General features: G+C 44.2%; 1 protein-coding gene across 2 annotated transcripts in view; it reads left to right on the top strand.

Moving 5' to 3' along the window:
* The window catches only part of Kcnk13 (potassium two pore domain channel subfamily K member 13), a 94,736-nt gene that overhangs the window by 70,628 nt on the left and 10,030 nt on the right, over positions 1–14,078 (top strand). The window lies entirely within an intron of this gene.

The raw sequence follows: 14,078 nt of genomic DNA on the forward strand, positions 1-14,078 counted from the left end.
CAGTACACAGGGATGTGACTGTAGCCATCAACCTCAGTTCTCTCACTCCAGTACACAGGGATGTGACTGTAGCCATCAACCTCAGTTCTCTCACTCCAGTACACAGGAATGTGACTGTAGCCATCAACCTCAGTTCTCTCACTCCAGTATTACNTTCTGCAAATGTCATTCTGTTGTGTCAGGACTGCTTTTCATAAGGTTCTCCAGGCACTAAGTAGAACCCCAGTGACAAATTCCACAGGTTCCTTTGACTAGGGCTTCAAAATAATGTCTTCACAGAATGATACCTTCTAGCGACTGGCCTATTTTTATTGAGAAAAAAAAGTTCTATTTTTATGGTTGTTACTGTTCTTATGGATTGCATTCATATTTAAACCCTTTTGATTGCTAACCAGAGTACCTCTGTTCTTGGCAAATTCCGTAGTTTGCAGGTGTTTAAAGTATTTTAAACAAAACTCTGAATTTCTTTAATTAGCATAAGAGTTGGCTTCTAGTCACAAAGTTAGAGCTGCCACCCTATGACGAAGAGTACCTTAGAATGACAAGCAGCAAGTAGCGTGGTGAGCAAGTAAACATCAGGCATTCTTCATTCTCTGTAGTGATGGCTTCCCAATAGAACACCCATTGTAGTTACCCAAAGGTGGCATTTGTGGTGTTCTTAATGCAGTACTTTAAATCTAGTTTATGTTCTGTCAGCTGGAACTGGAATCTCTTTTGTAACTTTGTAGGTTATAAATATATCTCATATCTGCTTTAGTCTGGGTACTATGCTCTAAGTACATTTCAGCTTTGACACAGAATGTGAATAGACTTGAATAAAGCATATATATCAAAGGATACTTACAAGTTTGTGTCCAACATTTCTTCAAGTTCAGCTGAAAATCAGTTACTATTTCAAAAAATTAAAAAGAGAGGAATTAAATCCTAGCTGAAAACTAAAAACCATAAGAATAAAAAAAATAAAATATAATCTAGAAGAATTTGTATGATGAGCACATTTTGATGTACTCTGACAATTACATGTTAATGTCTGTTGTTTATTGTGATACTCACTTAGCCAAAATATTAAGTAAAGTTGACTTTATCTTGCTTTACATATGCTGGTTCTATTTATCTACTATCTGTCTGTTTGTCTTTCTTTCTGTCTGCATGTGTGTATGTGTATTCATGTGATGCATGAATGTGGAGGCCAGAGGTTGATTAGAGGAAGATAGAGATAGATAGATAGATAGATAGATAGATAGATAGATAGATAGATAGAAAGATAGATAGATGTGTNTGTGTGTGTGTGTGTGTATATATATATATATATATATATATATATATATACACATATATATATATATATGTATATATATTATCTCTCCAATTTATTATTTGAGGCAGAGTCTCTCACTGGTTTGGCAAGAACAGCTAGCTACCAAGATCCAGAGATCTGCCTGTCCCACATGCCCAGTGTTAGGATTATCGATGCACACCACTGAACCTAATCCTCGGCTCCTAAAGATCAAAGTCAGGTTCTCATACTTGAGAAACAACCACTTTATCAATTGAACAATCTCCCAGCCCCGGGTTCTGGTCCTTTCCAGACCCTCACAGTTACCTCATCTTTGTAGTCAAGTTGCTTGTAACCAAGGAAGGTCTATTGGCATTTATTTCTACAAAGGAACAGATGGCAGTGATCACAGGTGGCCTACCCCAGAAAAGCTTACTGAGGTTTGGTTCCATGCCCAGGCCTGAGATAGACTGGATTAGAAGCAAAGTGATCAATCCAAAGCAGATTGATCCATGGCTCAGAGTGTCGGTGGTATAAAAGCTAGTCTGGAAGGTTTCCATCTGCCCTAACATGGTGTGGCCCCGGAGGTTGTTGGAAGACTTGTGGTATGCCCTCTGGGCTGATATCTTTTAGGAAAGAAGTAGAGGAGTAGAGATTATTTGTTTTATTACCTGTCCTTGATAGAGAAAGAAAATATGTGGGAAGGTTTCCAAAAGGAAGCATGCATGATTTGTGCAAGGTCTTGACCAGCAGCAAGCCAGGTGCTGGTCCAGAGAGTCAGGGACATCAAACAATGATGGGCCCAGTCCCACTTTTGAGTAGTTTCCAGACTTTGTTCATGTTTGTTGTTCTTGGTTCCCAGCAACTAGAAATGCGTGCTTCCCACGCTGGGTAGGGAGAACTCAATACTCAATGACTCTAAAAGAGTTGGTACCAGCTAGAGACACTGTGGGGATGAAGGGGTTTGCCTCTCTAGGGGATGGGAGACTGGAGAATCAGGGAAGGCTTCTTGGGACCAGTGAGTGAGGCAATAGTGGGTGGGTAGCAGGTTGCAGGAAGGAGAAGGTACTTCCCCTCTATCCCTGCTGTCTCCTTCCTTTATATAGACCTCTGCTTGCTGTGGGCTGGAAGGTAGGATGGGATAAGATCTTGGTCAAGGCTTCTCCCTACCTGAGTGGTATTCTTCTGGGGAGACATGGATACTGAGCAGATCCTAAAATGAAGACTTTGTGATACAGAACACGGGAGATGTTCCTATTGGGTAGTAGGAGTCACGGGTCACACTCCTAGTACGGGCCTGAAGTCTCCAGACCCCCACATGGCACAGCCATGGTCTTTCTATTGAATGGGACCAAGACTCAGGATCTAACTTTCCTCTCTTCCCTGGAACCTGCTGCTGCCAGGGCCATGGACACAGTCAGCCCAACATCCAGGTCACTCTTACGCTGTCTATTACTGCTAATTGGCACCCTCTTTTCTATATGTGGCACAGCATGGACTGATGACATAAGAAATCTTTTCAAGGTCACCATGGCTGCAGGGTGAGGACTGTGTGGCATCCCAGGCAATTGTCTGGGGCATCTGCTCTTAGCAGAGTTGACTTGGGTAGGGCATAGCTCAGTGTTGCGCTCCTTTTTGACATGAAGACGTGTGTGTGTGTGTGTGTGTGTGTGTGTGTGTGTGTGNGAGAGAGAGAGAGAGAGAGAGAGAGAGAGAGAGAGAGAGAGAGAGAGAGAGACTCTGGGTCCCATCCCTAGGACTGCAAAAACAAACAAAGAAATACATACAAAAAATAAATAAATAAATAAATAAATAAATAAATAAATAAATAAATAAATAAAAAGGCCTGGCTCTTAGAACTCATCTCCTCCTGGCATTCACCTATACTGGGTTATTAAATCTTTACAAATGTCCTATGAGGATGCTACCATCATCCTGTTTTATAGGTGACAAAATTCAGACACATTCAGAAACATTTTTTTCTTTTTGAGATTAGAATTATGTCCCCAAATGCCTAGGTTGAAATTCTCCTTGTGATATCTGGGTGTCCTTGGGATAAAGGGTAGTACTGAGAAATGAATTCAGACAGTCACACAGACTGTAGGGGATATGGGGGCGTGGGTGATGTTGAGGGACACACTCCTGCTTTTAAGGAGATAACAAACATGGATGCATTGACCAGGAAGGCAGCTCTAAGCTCCAGTCCACACCGACCTAAGAATATCCACTTTAGAAAGAGAAATGGCCTTTCTTTAGGGGGGGAGCAAAGGGGCAACATATTCTAAGTGCGTTACTCTGCACTTAAATACTTAGACGTCGACAGAGATCGGCAGCACTTCAGATAAATCCACCTGCTTGTGGTGGCCTCAAGCTGAGCCCACTTCTGCACAGTTGAAAGTAGCTTTCTTCTGCACCCCTCCCAAACCCTTTCTTTTGTTTTTTTTTTTTTTAAAGAGAGAGAGAGAGAGAGAGAGAGAGAGAGAGAGAGAGAGAGAGAGAGAGAGAACCAAAACCTCATCTGGAAGACTCGAGAGCACAAAGAAAGAAGTGATCTTTCATGAACAATCTAACCTAGGTGGTTTCAGCGACTAGTATGTGTTGTGCTCATGGGCGAGGAATTGATGAGGGATTTTGAGTAACTGTCATGGGCAATCAAAGCCAAAGGGAAGCCGAAAAGGCTTTAAGAGGAGCACTGAGTGGCTGGGAATGTGGTAGAGTGCTTGCCTCCCCCAGAGCTGTATACACTGAACACTGTGAGGCAAGCCAGGAGTCGCAGCACTGGGTACATGCACACAGGAGGATTAGAAATCCAAGGTCATCCTTAGCTGTGAGTAAAAAGACCATCTATACTACATAAGACCTTATCTCAAAAACAAAACAATAACTTATTTTTTGTTGGGAGCAGATATTAATATTTATTTATAATAATATTAATAATTAGAAATTTAAGGCCATCTTTCTGCTGTGTACCACTATATATGTGTGGTTAGCATATTCTCCAAAAAGTTGAAAGCAAAGACTCAAAGAAAGTCAATTTGCATGACCACATCCACAGAAGTGAGTTCTCCAAAAAGCCAAAAGAGGCAGAGAGCCCATGGTGGAGCAGAGAGCTCACGACTCATTGATGAATGAGTGGAGAAGCAAAGGAAAAGAAGGGTCAGTTGTACATAGGGCAGAATCTCACTCAGCCAGAACACAGAGTGAGCTGCGGAGGCATGCTGCAACAGGCTGAACCATGGAAGCACAGTGCTCAGTGATAGAAGCCAGCACAAAGGGCAGGTGTTGCCTAACTCCCCTTGTGCAGCTCCTGAGAGCAGGCAAATTCATGGAGACGAAAAAATAGAGACAAAGCTACCAGACACGTGATTAATGGGTGCTAGGTTGTGTTTGGGTCTGTGGACAAGTTCTAGAAATGCTGTGGTTATAGCACTGTGAACACATAAAACTTACTAGTGTGGTAAATTTTCTGCCATGCATGTTTTACCACAACAAAAATATCAATAATAATAAAATAGACATACATATATATGCATATATATATATATATATATATATATATATATATATATATATATGGAGGAAAGATCCCACCCTCAGTAGCATCTACAGAAGGGATCTGTGTGGGAAGATATATACAGAGCTCATAGGAAGAAATTACAAAATTCTACTAAGGCTCATTCTAAAGAGAGTTCTATAAACAGAGAGAGGGAAAGACTGTGTTCCTGGTACAAAAACTCATTTTGGTAAGGATGTCATTTCTCCCCAAGTGAATCTCTAAATGTAAGGCAACCCCAATCAAAATCCAAATATCTGTTTTGCCATTTAACAGCAAAACATTTAGCTGCATGTTTTTGCAGCTCGCCATAAGTACTGAATACAAAATACACAAGGGTGGCTTTGTAAAGAAAATGGGGAAAGGAAAAGGAAGAGAGGAGGGGGAGAGAAGAGAGAAAAGGAGGGAGAGGGAGGAAGGAAGAGAGGTTCTCACTGTCACTAAAAAAATAACTGTTTGTGTTTGGGGACCAGCCCCAACCTAAAGAGTAAAACATCATGAAGAATACAAAAACAGATTTTAAAAATATCGACTTTAATAAATAGTGACATTTTTGAGGGAGTAGCCAAAGAATGGACTCTATAAAAATGGTGCCAAGGGACCTACAGATGACAAACTTGTGCAGAACTAAGTTCTGCTAAAGAACATATGAGTGACGTCTGGGTGGGACAATGCCAGTATCCCAGTGGTGTGATTACACTACCAGTCTGCAAAACATTATCACTGGAGGAAACTGGATAAAAGCTAATGAAACCTTCCCATGTACTTCACACAAGTGTGTGTCTGTGTCCATCTGCAGTTGCCTCAATAGAAGCTTTAATTAAAATGATACGGAGTGAAACAAACTATTCTTAAAACATTAAAAGGCTGAAATTATAAATTAATATTTTTATTATTTTAAAAGATGTTTTTATTTTTTATTTTATGTCTGTAAATGTGCCTATATACCATATACAGCTGTGCCCACAGAGGCCAGTAGAGTTCATCAGATCCACTGGAACTGGAGTTACAGATGGCTTTGAGCAGCTATCTGAGTTCAGGGAGCTGAATGTGGGTCCTCTGCAAGAGCTGTCAATGCTCTTAACTGCTGAGCCACCTCTCTGTTCCTACATCACATTTTTAAAATACTAGAACCCTGAATACATACCCAAGCTACAATGGAACAAATTGGTTCACTTGCACGGAAATTAAACTTCCACCTGACTACAACACATTTATGTGAGAATCAGAAACAAACACATTTGGAAAAACTATCTGCAGCGCATACCAAAAGGCAGAATTAAACCTGAGAGGGGAAGGAGGCAGAATGGATCGGGGAAGCATGGGAGTGGTTATGATCAAAATGCCTCATGCGCTTGTATGAAGTTCTCAAAGAATTAACAAAATATATTTTTTTAAAGGAAGAGTTAAATTTTCTTAATATATGAAGAGTTCTTATAAGTCAATTAAGAAGGCTAAGTATTTTCATAGGGAATGGACTAAAGATGAAACTACACAGCTCACAAAAGAAGAAACACAAAAACCCAATAACTGGGCGGAGACGGGGGTGGGGAGGCGGGGCCTACAGAGAATGAAGCAGAAAATACAAAGAACGAGAAGACAAGACAGGGTCCTGAAGGAGCATGGCTCCTTAGGAGCCTTAGGCTGTGGCTCAGTGAATGCTTGTTCACTGGTACCTAGAGATGAAGAATACAAGCGGCTGCCAAGCTACAGATACAACTGAGATGCAGATAAGAGAAGTGGAGGTAGAGGATGTTTTTTTTAATGCAGAAAACTGAACGTTGAGTCGACTTTCATGGTAGAGCCTATTCTGCCAGTGGGGTTAGAAATGGCATCATAGGTGGGAATTGTCTTCGTCTTCCTGTCCCTTTCAGAAAGTCTCCACTGACAGCTCTCAGAGGGTGCTCTGCCATTGTCTTCTGAGTCCTTTCTCTGCTCCCTCCTCCCCCTCTCGCCCCAGGGATAAGGGCTTTTTTTTTTTTTTTTTTTTTTAATACCGAATACTTCGGTTCCTTAGTGAATGACACTGTGCCATTTCCTCTCCCCAAGGAGCTCACATTAATACCTCTGAAGCCACTCACTTGAAACCCTAGCATTTATATTACCAGCCCCAAGTTCACGGGAGTGGCTAATGTCACTGTTTGTTCCCTTTGTATTTAAATAAATCCTAACAAATACCTCCTTTCTGCTCACACTGGCTTCCCACGCCCCCCTTTTCTTTTTTCTTTGTAAACAACTAACAAACCACAGTGATATCCTAGTTCTGAACATTCCCTTTGGCAGCCACGGTCTGTATACTGATCCCAATTGCACCACAAGCAACACAATACTTTTTAAAATGTGGCTTTTTCCCCGTGGGCTGGCAAGATGACTCAGCTGTAAAAGCACTCCCCACCAAGCTTAACTTTGATCCCTGGAGCCTACACGGTGGCAGGTGAGAAACACCTCCAGAAAGTTGCACACGCAAAACAAATCAAGAAATGTAATTTTTTTTCCTATTTAAAATAATTTCTCCCCTGGCTTTGGGCAAAGGAAAGCTATAACTATTCTCTGGAACTAGTATTATCAAAATTAAATATTGTAAAGAGAAAGCCCTTGAAGACCAGCTTATTACAGGGCAGTGATCCATTTCTCTACCAGCTCATCAGTTCCTCTAAAAGAAGTAAGGAGCCTTTTGTACTGCAAAGACTCCTTCAAAGGAGCAGAGTGGAGAAATCAAGAGAGGGGCACAAAGGGGGACAAGAAAATGAGGAAGGGAGAGGGGAAAGGGAAGAATATTTTCTGACAAGACTTTGATTGAAGAGTGGCTGTCCCTGGAGGCTCATGTGTTTGGATGCAGGATTCCCAGTTCATGGACGCGTTCTGGGGAGGGTTAGGGGTGTGGTCTTGTTAGAGGAGGTGTGTCTCTGGGTGTGGGCTTTGAGAGCCCGCCCACACTGTTGGCATTTTGTCTAGGTTCCACCCCACAGTTACCTGGCAACAGCCAGGTGTGTCTGACTCACTATAAAAGGGGCTGCTTGCCCCCCTCCTCTCTCTCTTCTTTTGCTCCTCTTCTCTTGATCTCTTCCCCCTCTTGGCCCTCTGTCCCCTCTCTCCTTGTTCCCCTCCCCCCTCTCTCCACATGCTCATGGCCCACCTCTACTTCTCTACTCTCTCTCTCTACCTTTCTATGTCTCTACTACCCTTTCAGCTCCCCTCCCCATGCCCTAACTGATGTGTTTATAAAAAGATAAAGAGAAGGGAAATATGTTCTATGGCGGTGTGGTGAGGCATAGGGGAAGGGCAGTAAACAGTCCCTGACAAGAGACAGGGCCAGATCTGCTTTTCAGGTGGCAGTGAACCAAAAATGCAGGGGGGGGTGGAGGTCTACGCTGAGAGTTTCTATAGCAAGGAAGTGCCAGTTTAGTGGCCATGTAGAGATATTGTTTTCTGTTAACTGTGAATTAAACCAAGACATCCCAGTAAATAGGGCCAAAGCGGCAAAGACTGACCCAGGGGTGAGAGAATAGGGTTATTAACTGCCCTGAGCAGTGCCCTGAGGGCATTATTAATAACCAGAGGCATTCTAGCACAGGCCAGACTGCCAAGTTGTCTCATGGGAGCCTGGGGGCTCAGGAGCTGGTGCTCCTGAGCCAGAGAGCGGCTTATCTAGGGATTCTCAGCCACAAGAAAGAAAGTGTCTCAAAAGGAGAGGAGAATCTACCCAAGGGGGAAAAAGTCCTAGAACGAGGGTCAGTGAAAGACTGAATGTCTGCCATCCTCCAGGACAACACAGACATAGCTCTGAGCTCAAGAACTCTCCCCTGGACTCCTGCAGGTGGTAACGCTGACCAGTGGAGGGAGGGGCTTACCAGTTCTGGGCCAGTGAGCATGGATATCCATGCGATAGCTGGGGTGGGATGCAAACCTGCAGAGTTTCTAAATCGGAGCCTCCGTACCATTGGTGTGTTTATAAAAAGATAAAGAGAGGGGGGCTATGCTCTAGTGGAGGTGTGATGAGGTATGGGGGAAGGGGATGGCTCAGCAGCCCCATGCCAAGGCATCCCTTTCCCCCTGAGGGACCAGCCACATGACGGTATAGTATAGAACAGAGTTTATTCAGGGCATGGAGAGGGGAGTTAGGAGGGTAGTAGAGGCAGAGAAAGGGAGGGAGAGAGAGAGAAGAAGAAGAAGAAGAAGAAGAAGAAGGAGGAGGAGGAGGAGGAGGAGGAGGAGAGAAGAAGAGGCCAACCATGAGCACAAGGAGAAAGGGGGGAAGGAATAGAGGGGGGAAGGGGCAAGGGGACCGAGCAGGGGAAAGAAGGGAAGGGCAAGAGAGGGAGGAGGGGCAAACAGCCCTTTTTATAGTGGGTCAGGCTGTTGCCAGGTAACTGTGGGGTAGAGTTTAGACAATGCTAACACTAAACAAACTCGACTGTATATTATACTGTCCTGTGACTAGTACCCCTGGGGGGAAGGGATGCCTCGGCATGGGCCCCGCAGAGGCACCCCCTTCCCCCACACCACTCCTTGCCTCCACCAAACATGTCCCTGAATTCCTTTTCTATTTTATAAAACACAACATACACCATTCCTGTTGGCTCTCTTTACTGCACCATGGTTATTGTCGCAACATGCATGCTCACGGCTGCTACGCCAGTGCCATGCCCGCTACTGTGATAGTCGTGGGCCAACTCTATGGATTAGCAAGCAATCCCACAATAAACTCTTCTATACATTGAAAAATAGAGTTACTGTCAAAATGAACATCAGTCTGCTTCACATTCCTCGAAAATATAGTGTGCTTCCTTGTCGAGTAGAAAACTTCGTGTTTGTAGGAACTAAGGACTGTGGAAGAGCATTGTCATGATAGTGTAATGACAACTCATTTGCTTCAAACCCTATTTAAAAGGAAAAGTCACTTTAGCTGGGTGTGAAAGCACACAGCTTTAATCCCAGGAATCAGGGGACAGATGCAGAGGCTGAAAAATCTCTGTTAGTTTGAGACCAAACAGGTCTACCTAGTGAATTCCAGGCTAGGCAGAGCTGCACAGTAAGACCCTGCCTCAAAAGTAAAAAAAGAGAAAAGAAAAGAAAATACTTTTTCTAATTAATTTACAAAATAAAGACATCATACAGCTGACTTTTCTAAGGAGAAATCTGACCTCACCTTTAATCCTAGCACTCAGGAGGCAGAGGCAGGCAGACCTCTGTGAGTTTGAGACTAGTCCGGTCTATAGAGGGAATTCCAGGACAGCCAAGGATACAGAGAGAAACCATGTCTTTACAAACAAAAATGTGTGTGTGTGTGTGTGTGTGTGTGTGTGTGTGTGTGTGTGTGTGTGTGTGCGCCCATTCCAAACTCCATACAGATGTGTCCAACCTATGGGAGTGGTGCTGGAATATTTATTAACATGGCACAATGCATTTATATATGACATCTTATCACAATGCCAAGAGTTTGGATGCCCCTGCCATCTCATCTCTGGGACCTTCTCTGCAGTGAATGAATGCCTCTGTGGCATCCTGCCTCAGTGGGGTTGGGTTGTACCTTTGTGATCTCTGGGACCTTCTCTGCAGTGAATGAATGCCTCTGTGGCATCCTGCCTCAGTGGGGTTGGGTTGTACCTTTGTGATCTCTGGGACCTTCTCTGCAGTGAATGAATGCCTCTGTGGCATCCTGCCTCAGTGGGGTTGGGTTGTACCTTTGTGATCTCTGGGACCTTCTCTGCAGTGAGTGAGTGAATGCCTCTGTGGTATCCTGCCACAGTGGGGTAGGTTGTGCCTTCACACTTTAGGCTTTCACTTTTGCACTTGAGTAACTTGGTCCTCAGGGATGATCATCTTCCACTACTTCTGCTTGAACTTGATTAGACTAACACATTTGCATGTCTGTACCATGTCAACAATTCACTGAAACCCTTCAAGAACTTAACATCCTTCTGGTTCTGGGCACACAAAGAACTGTTTTCTCAGCCAAGCAGTGGTAGTACATACCATTAATCCCAGCACTCAGGAGGCAGAGGCAGACATCTCTGAGTTCGAGGCCAGCCTGGTCTACAGAGTGAGTTCCGGGACAGCCAGGGCTACACAGAGAAACACTGTCTCAAAAAAAAATGAACAAACAAACAAAAACAAAGAAAAAAAGAACCATTTCCTCATGAAATCAAGGACCACCAGGCTGTGGCTGCTCTTGCCAGTTCCCTGGGGTTCCTGGTAAGCAATGGCAGGCCTGCAAGGTTCAGGATCTCCATCCACACTGAAGCTCCAAATGGTGACATCATCCAGTGTGCACCCAACAGCAGAGCCTACAACCACACTGCTCTGGTGGCTGCCAGTTAAGCCTTAGACCCACCCTCTAGGTAGAGGCCACCCTCTAAGGTAGAGGCTGAACATCAATGAAGACCCTGGGTAGCAAGAGAAGCCATGTAGTTGCTTCAGGTCCTGCATGTATGCCTGCTCCAGAAGTGCAAAATTCTCTACCTCAGATTCCAGTGATGTCATTCAGCATCCCTACGCCATCCTTGTTCTTGTTACAAGATGACACATGGAGGATAAACTGCAGGGCAGAGAACACTAATGTTCTGTAGGTCTCTGGGTTTCAATCTAAAGGAATTTAAGATGCTGCTAGATAGGAAAATGGGGCTCTGAGCCGGGTGGGGTAAGGTCCCATCCTACATCCAGCAGCAATATCTCATCTTTCTGAGTACCAAGACCCGGTCTCGGAAACCCTTCCACATCAATGCTCTGCAGAAGAAAATTAAAAATGGCAGACACAAGTCCATAGAACAAAGCCGTCTTCCTTATTGATAACTCCTCAAGATGCCTGGGCCAGATCTTCTCCCTCTAGTTAAAGGCGAGGCAGCCTCCCTCAGTCATGTGCCTTGCACTGTGGTAACACTCTAGTTAATTGAACCATCTCTTCCGAGTCTGAGGGAGGGCAATTTAGTTCAGGAGAGAACATAATTATATCGACTTGCTTTTAAGAAATACTTTTAAGATTTAAAAGTTAGGAAGCACTAGAATCAGGACAGTGCCTGGAGCTAAGCAAATCACGTGATCCTCCTCTTCCCAGCCCCCCCAACCCCCCATTTTAAATGAGGTAAAGTCAGAAATAATGATGGCATTTATGAGAGCTGATTCCTACCATGATCCTAGCAGATGTCTGTAAGGAGGGAAAAGACCTAAAGAAGCACAAAACACCCGGCAAATGCCCCTGTTGTTTGTGCCTGTCTCAAGGGAATGAAATTTTAAATTTCTCTTCAGGAGTTGGTGTGTGCCGACTCCCCGTGAATCCAGGTTTTTGTACAAAAAAATTGCTGTAATTCACAGTAATGCATCTGATTCACCGCATCCCCGTTGTCTGCTTTGTAGTTAGGATGGCAATAATTTAAACCTTGCCTGTAAAATACTTACCACTTAAGTCCAGAAGTTACTTGTGAAATGGCTTACTCTATTAAAAGAATTCCCAATCCTTTGTCAAAGGTGGCTGGCTGTTATTGAAATGAAAAAGGAGTCATAACCTTAAGGATATCAAATTCCAGAAGTACTGTTAACTTTAGGAGGAACATGTAGCATCTACATCTGCTGCACTTACTGTGGGCCTCGGAGCCTGGGCCAGTAGACACTGCTTCCTTCTGGCTCGGCTGGAGTCAACCTGCAATGCCTTTGTCACTTGAGAGGTGGTACAGATGGAACTACTCTTCAGGTAGACAGGCAATCTGCCTGACCTGCGTGGCTGGGGAGCCCTGAACATGCACAGGGTTCAGCTTCCCAGATTCCTGCAAGGAACAAATAAATAGAATGAGCCCAGACCCAGACGTCAGCACCCAGATCATAGAACATTGTAATTCAATGGGTCTTAGGGTTCACCTAGGTCCCCCACACTTATTTTATCAAAGGGAAACCCAGAATAAGCTGCAGCCAGAATAGACTTAGGTTAAGGATGGTTGGAACCACTGAGACGGCCACCAAACTAGCCCGGTGGCTTCAAGCAGGTTGTAGAAGTCAGCCTGTCAGCATTCCCCAGTGTGATAGGAGTAGGCGGGGTTCCCGTGGGAAAAGTGATCACCACCACTGAACACAATGTCTGTCTCCAACAAAGGGCTCCGCCTATGCAATCTGTCATCATAGCTCATCCTCCTCCTCGAGACACTCTGTTTGCCTCTGAGAGCTGAAATGACAGTCAAATGGCCTTCCTCTCAGGGACATGGAGACAGAGGTCCAATGCTCATGAACTGACAGTCCATAGGACAAAGGAGGAAATTCTTTTAAGTCTTCTCTGCTACAGTGTAGCTGTAGCTGTGATGATCAACTTTCGGTTATGGGGTTGCGGGTCCCCCCTGGCCAAGTCAGCCAGCTTCTCTGTCACAGAGGGGAAAGTCTCCGACAGTGATCCTTCAACCTCAAGGATGTCCTTATTGTCTAATAAGGGCTCAGGTTGGGATGTGTGAAGTAGTAGGGAGGGTACGGGACCTATTTTGAAACAAACCACTTTTAACATAGATTACAACCCCAAACTGCCCATTGACCACCATTGAGCACACACCCACAAGTAGATGCCCACCTGGACATGCACTTTTGAACCAGTGTCCACCTCCATCCTTGGTCATACCTCTGTATCTCTTTGTTCTTCATTCTTCCTTCTCATCTCCCATAAACTAAAACCTCATTCTTCAAAACAGAACTGGGCCTTCCCCTGCAGAAGGTACCCCCATGTAGGTGGTGGGTTGGCAGGTAGAGCTGCCTTGAGTGTGTCTCCATTGTTTTGTGTGTTAAGGCTTAGTCTCTAGGTTAGCGGTGCTGGGAATTTGTAGTGGGAAGCCACAGGATGTGCTACCCTCCAGCAGGAATGGATTCACTTCTCCAGAACCCCTGGGTCATTATCATGAGAGAGTTACTATAAAAAGAACAAGATGGCTGCCTATCATCTTCTCTTCTGTTTCCTGTCTTTGCCACATGATCACTCTGTCTTACACATCCTCCCTCAACGATAACATCTGCCACGACAGGAAGCACACAGAGAGTTGGCTCCATGCTGTTCAAAGGTTCTGCCTACAGAATTGTGAGCTAAATAAACATTTTGTCATTATGAAAATGTCCAGCCTCCGGTATTTTGTTACCGTAACAGAAAAAACGGTAGGAAGCTGCTTTCCTCTATTGATTTCCTTTCTCATGGGTAACATAAGAAGTAGAAAGTGCTCAAATTATATGGAGAACATTGTAATTCAAAGAAGCTACCATCTGATCAGCCATGAGGTATGTAGTTAA

The sequence above is a fragment of the Mus pahari genome, chromosome 7 (assembly GCF_900095145.1).
Source record: "Mus pahari chromosome 7, PAHARI_EIJ_v1.1, whole genome shotgun sequence".
NCBI lineage: Eukaryota > Metazoa > Chordata > Mammalia > Rodentia > Muridae > Mus > Mus pahari.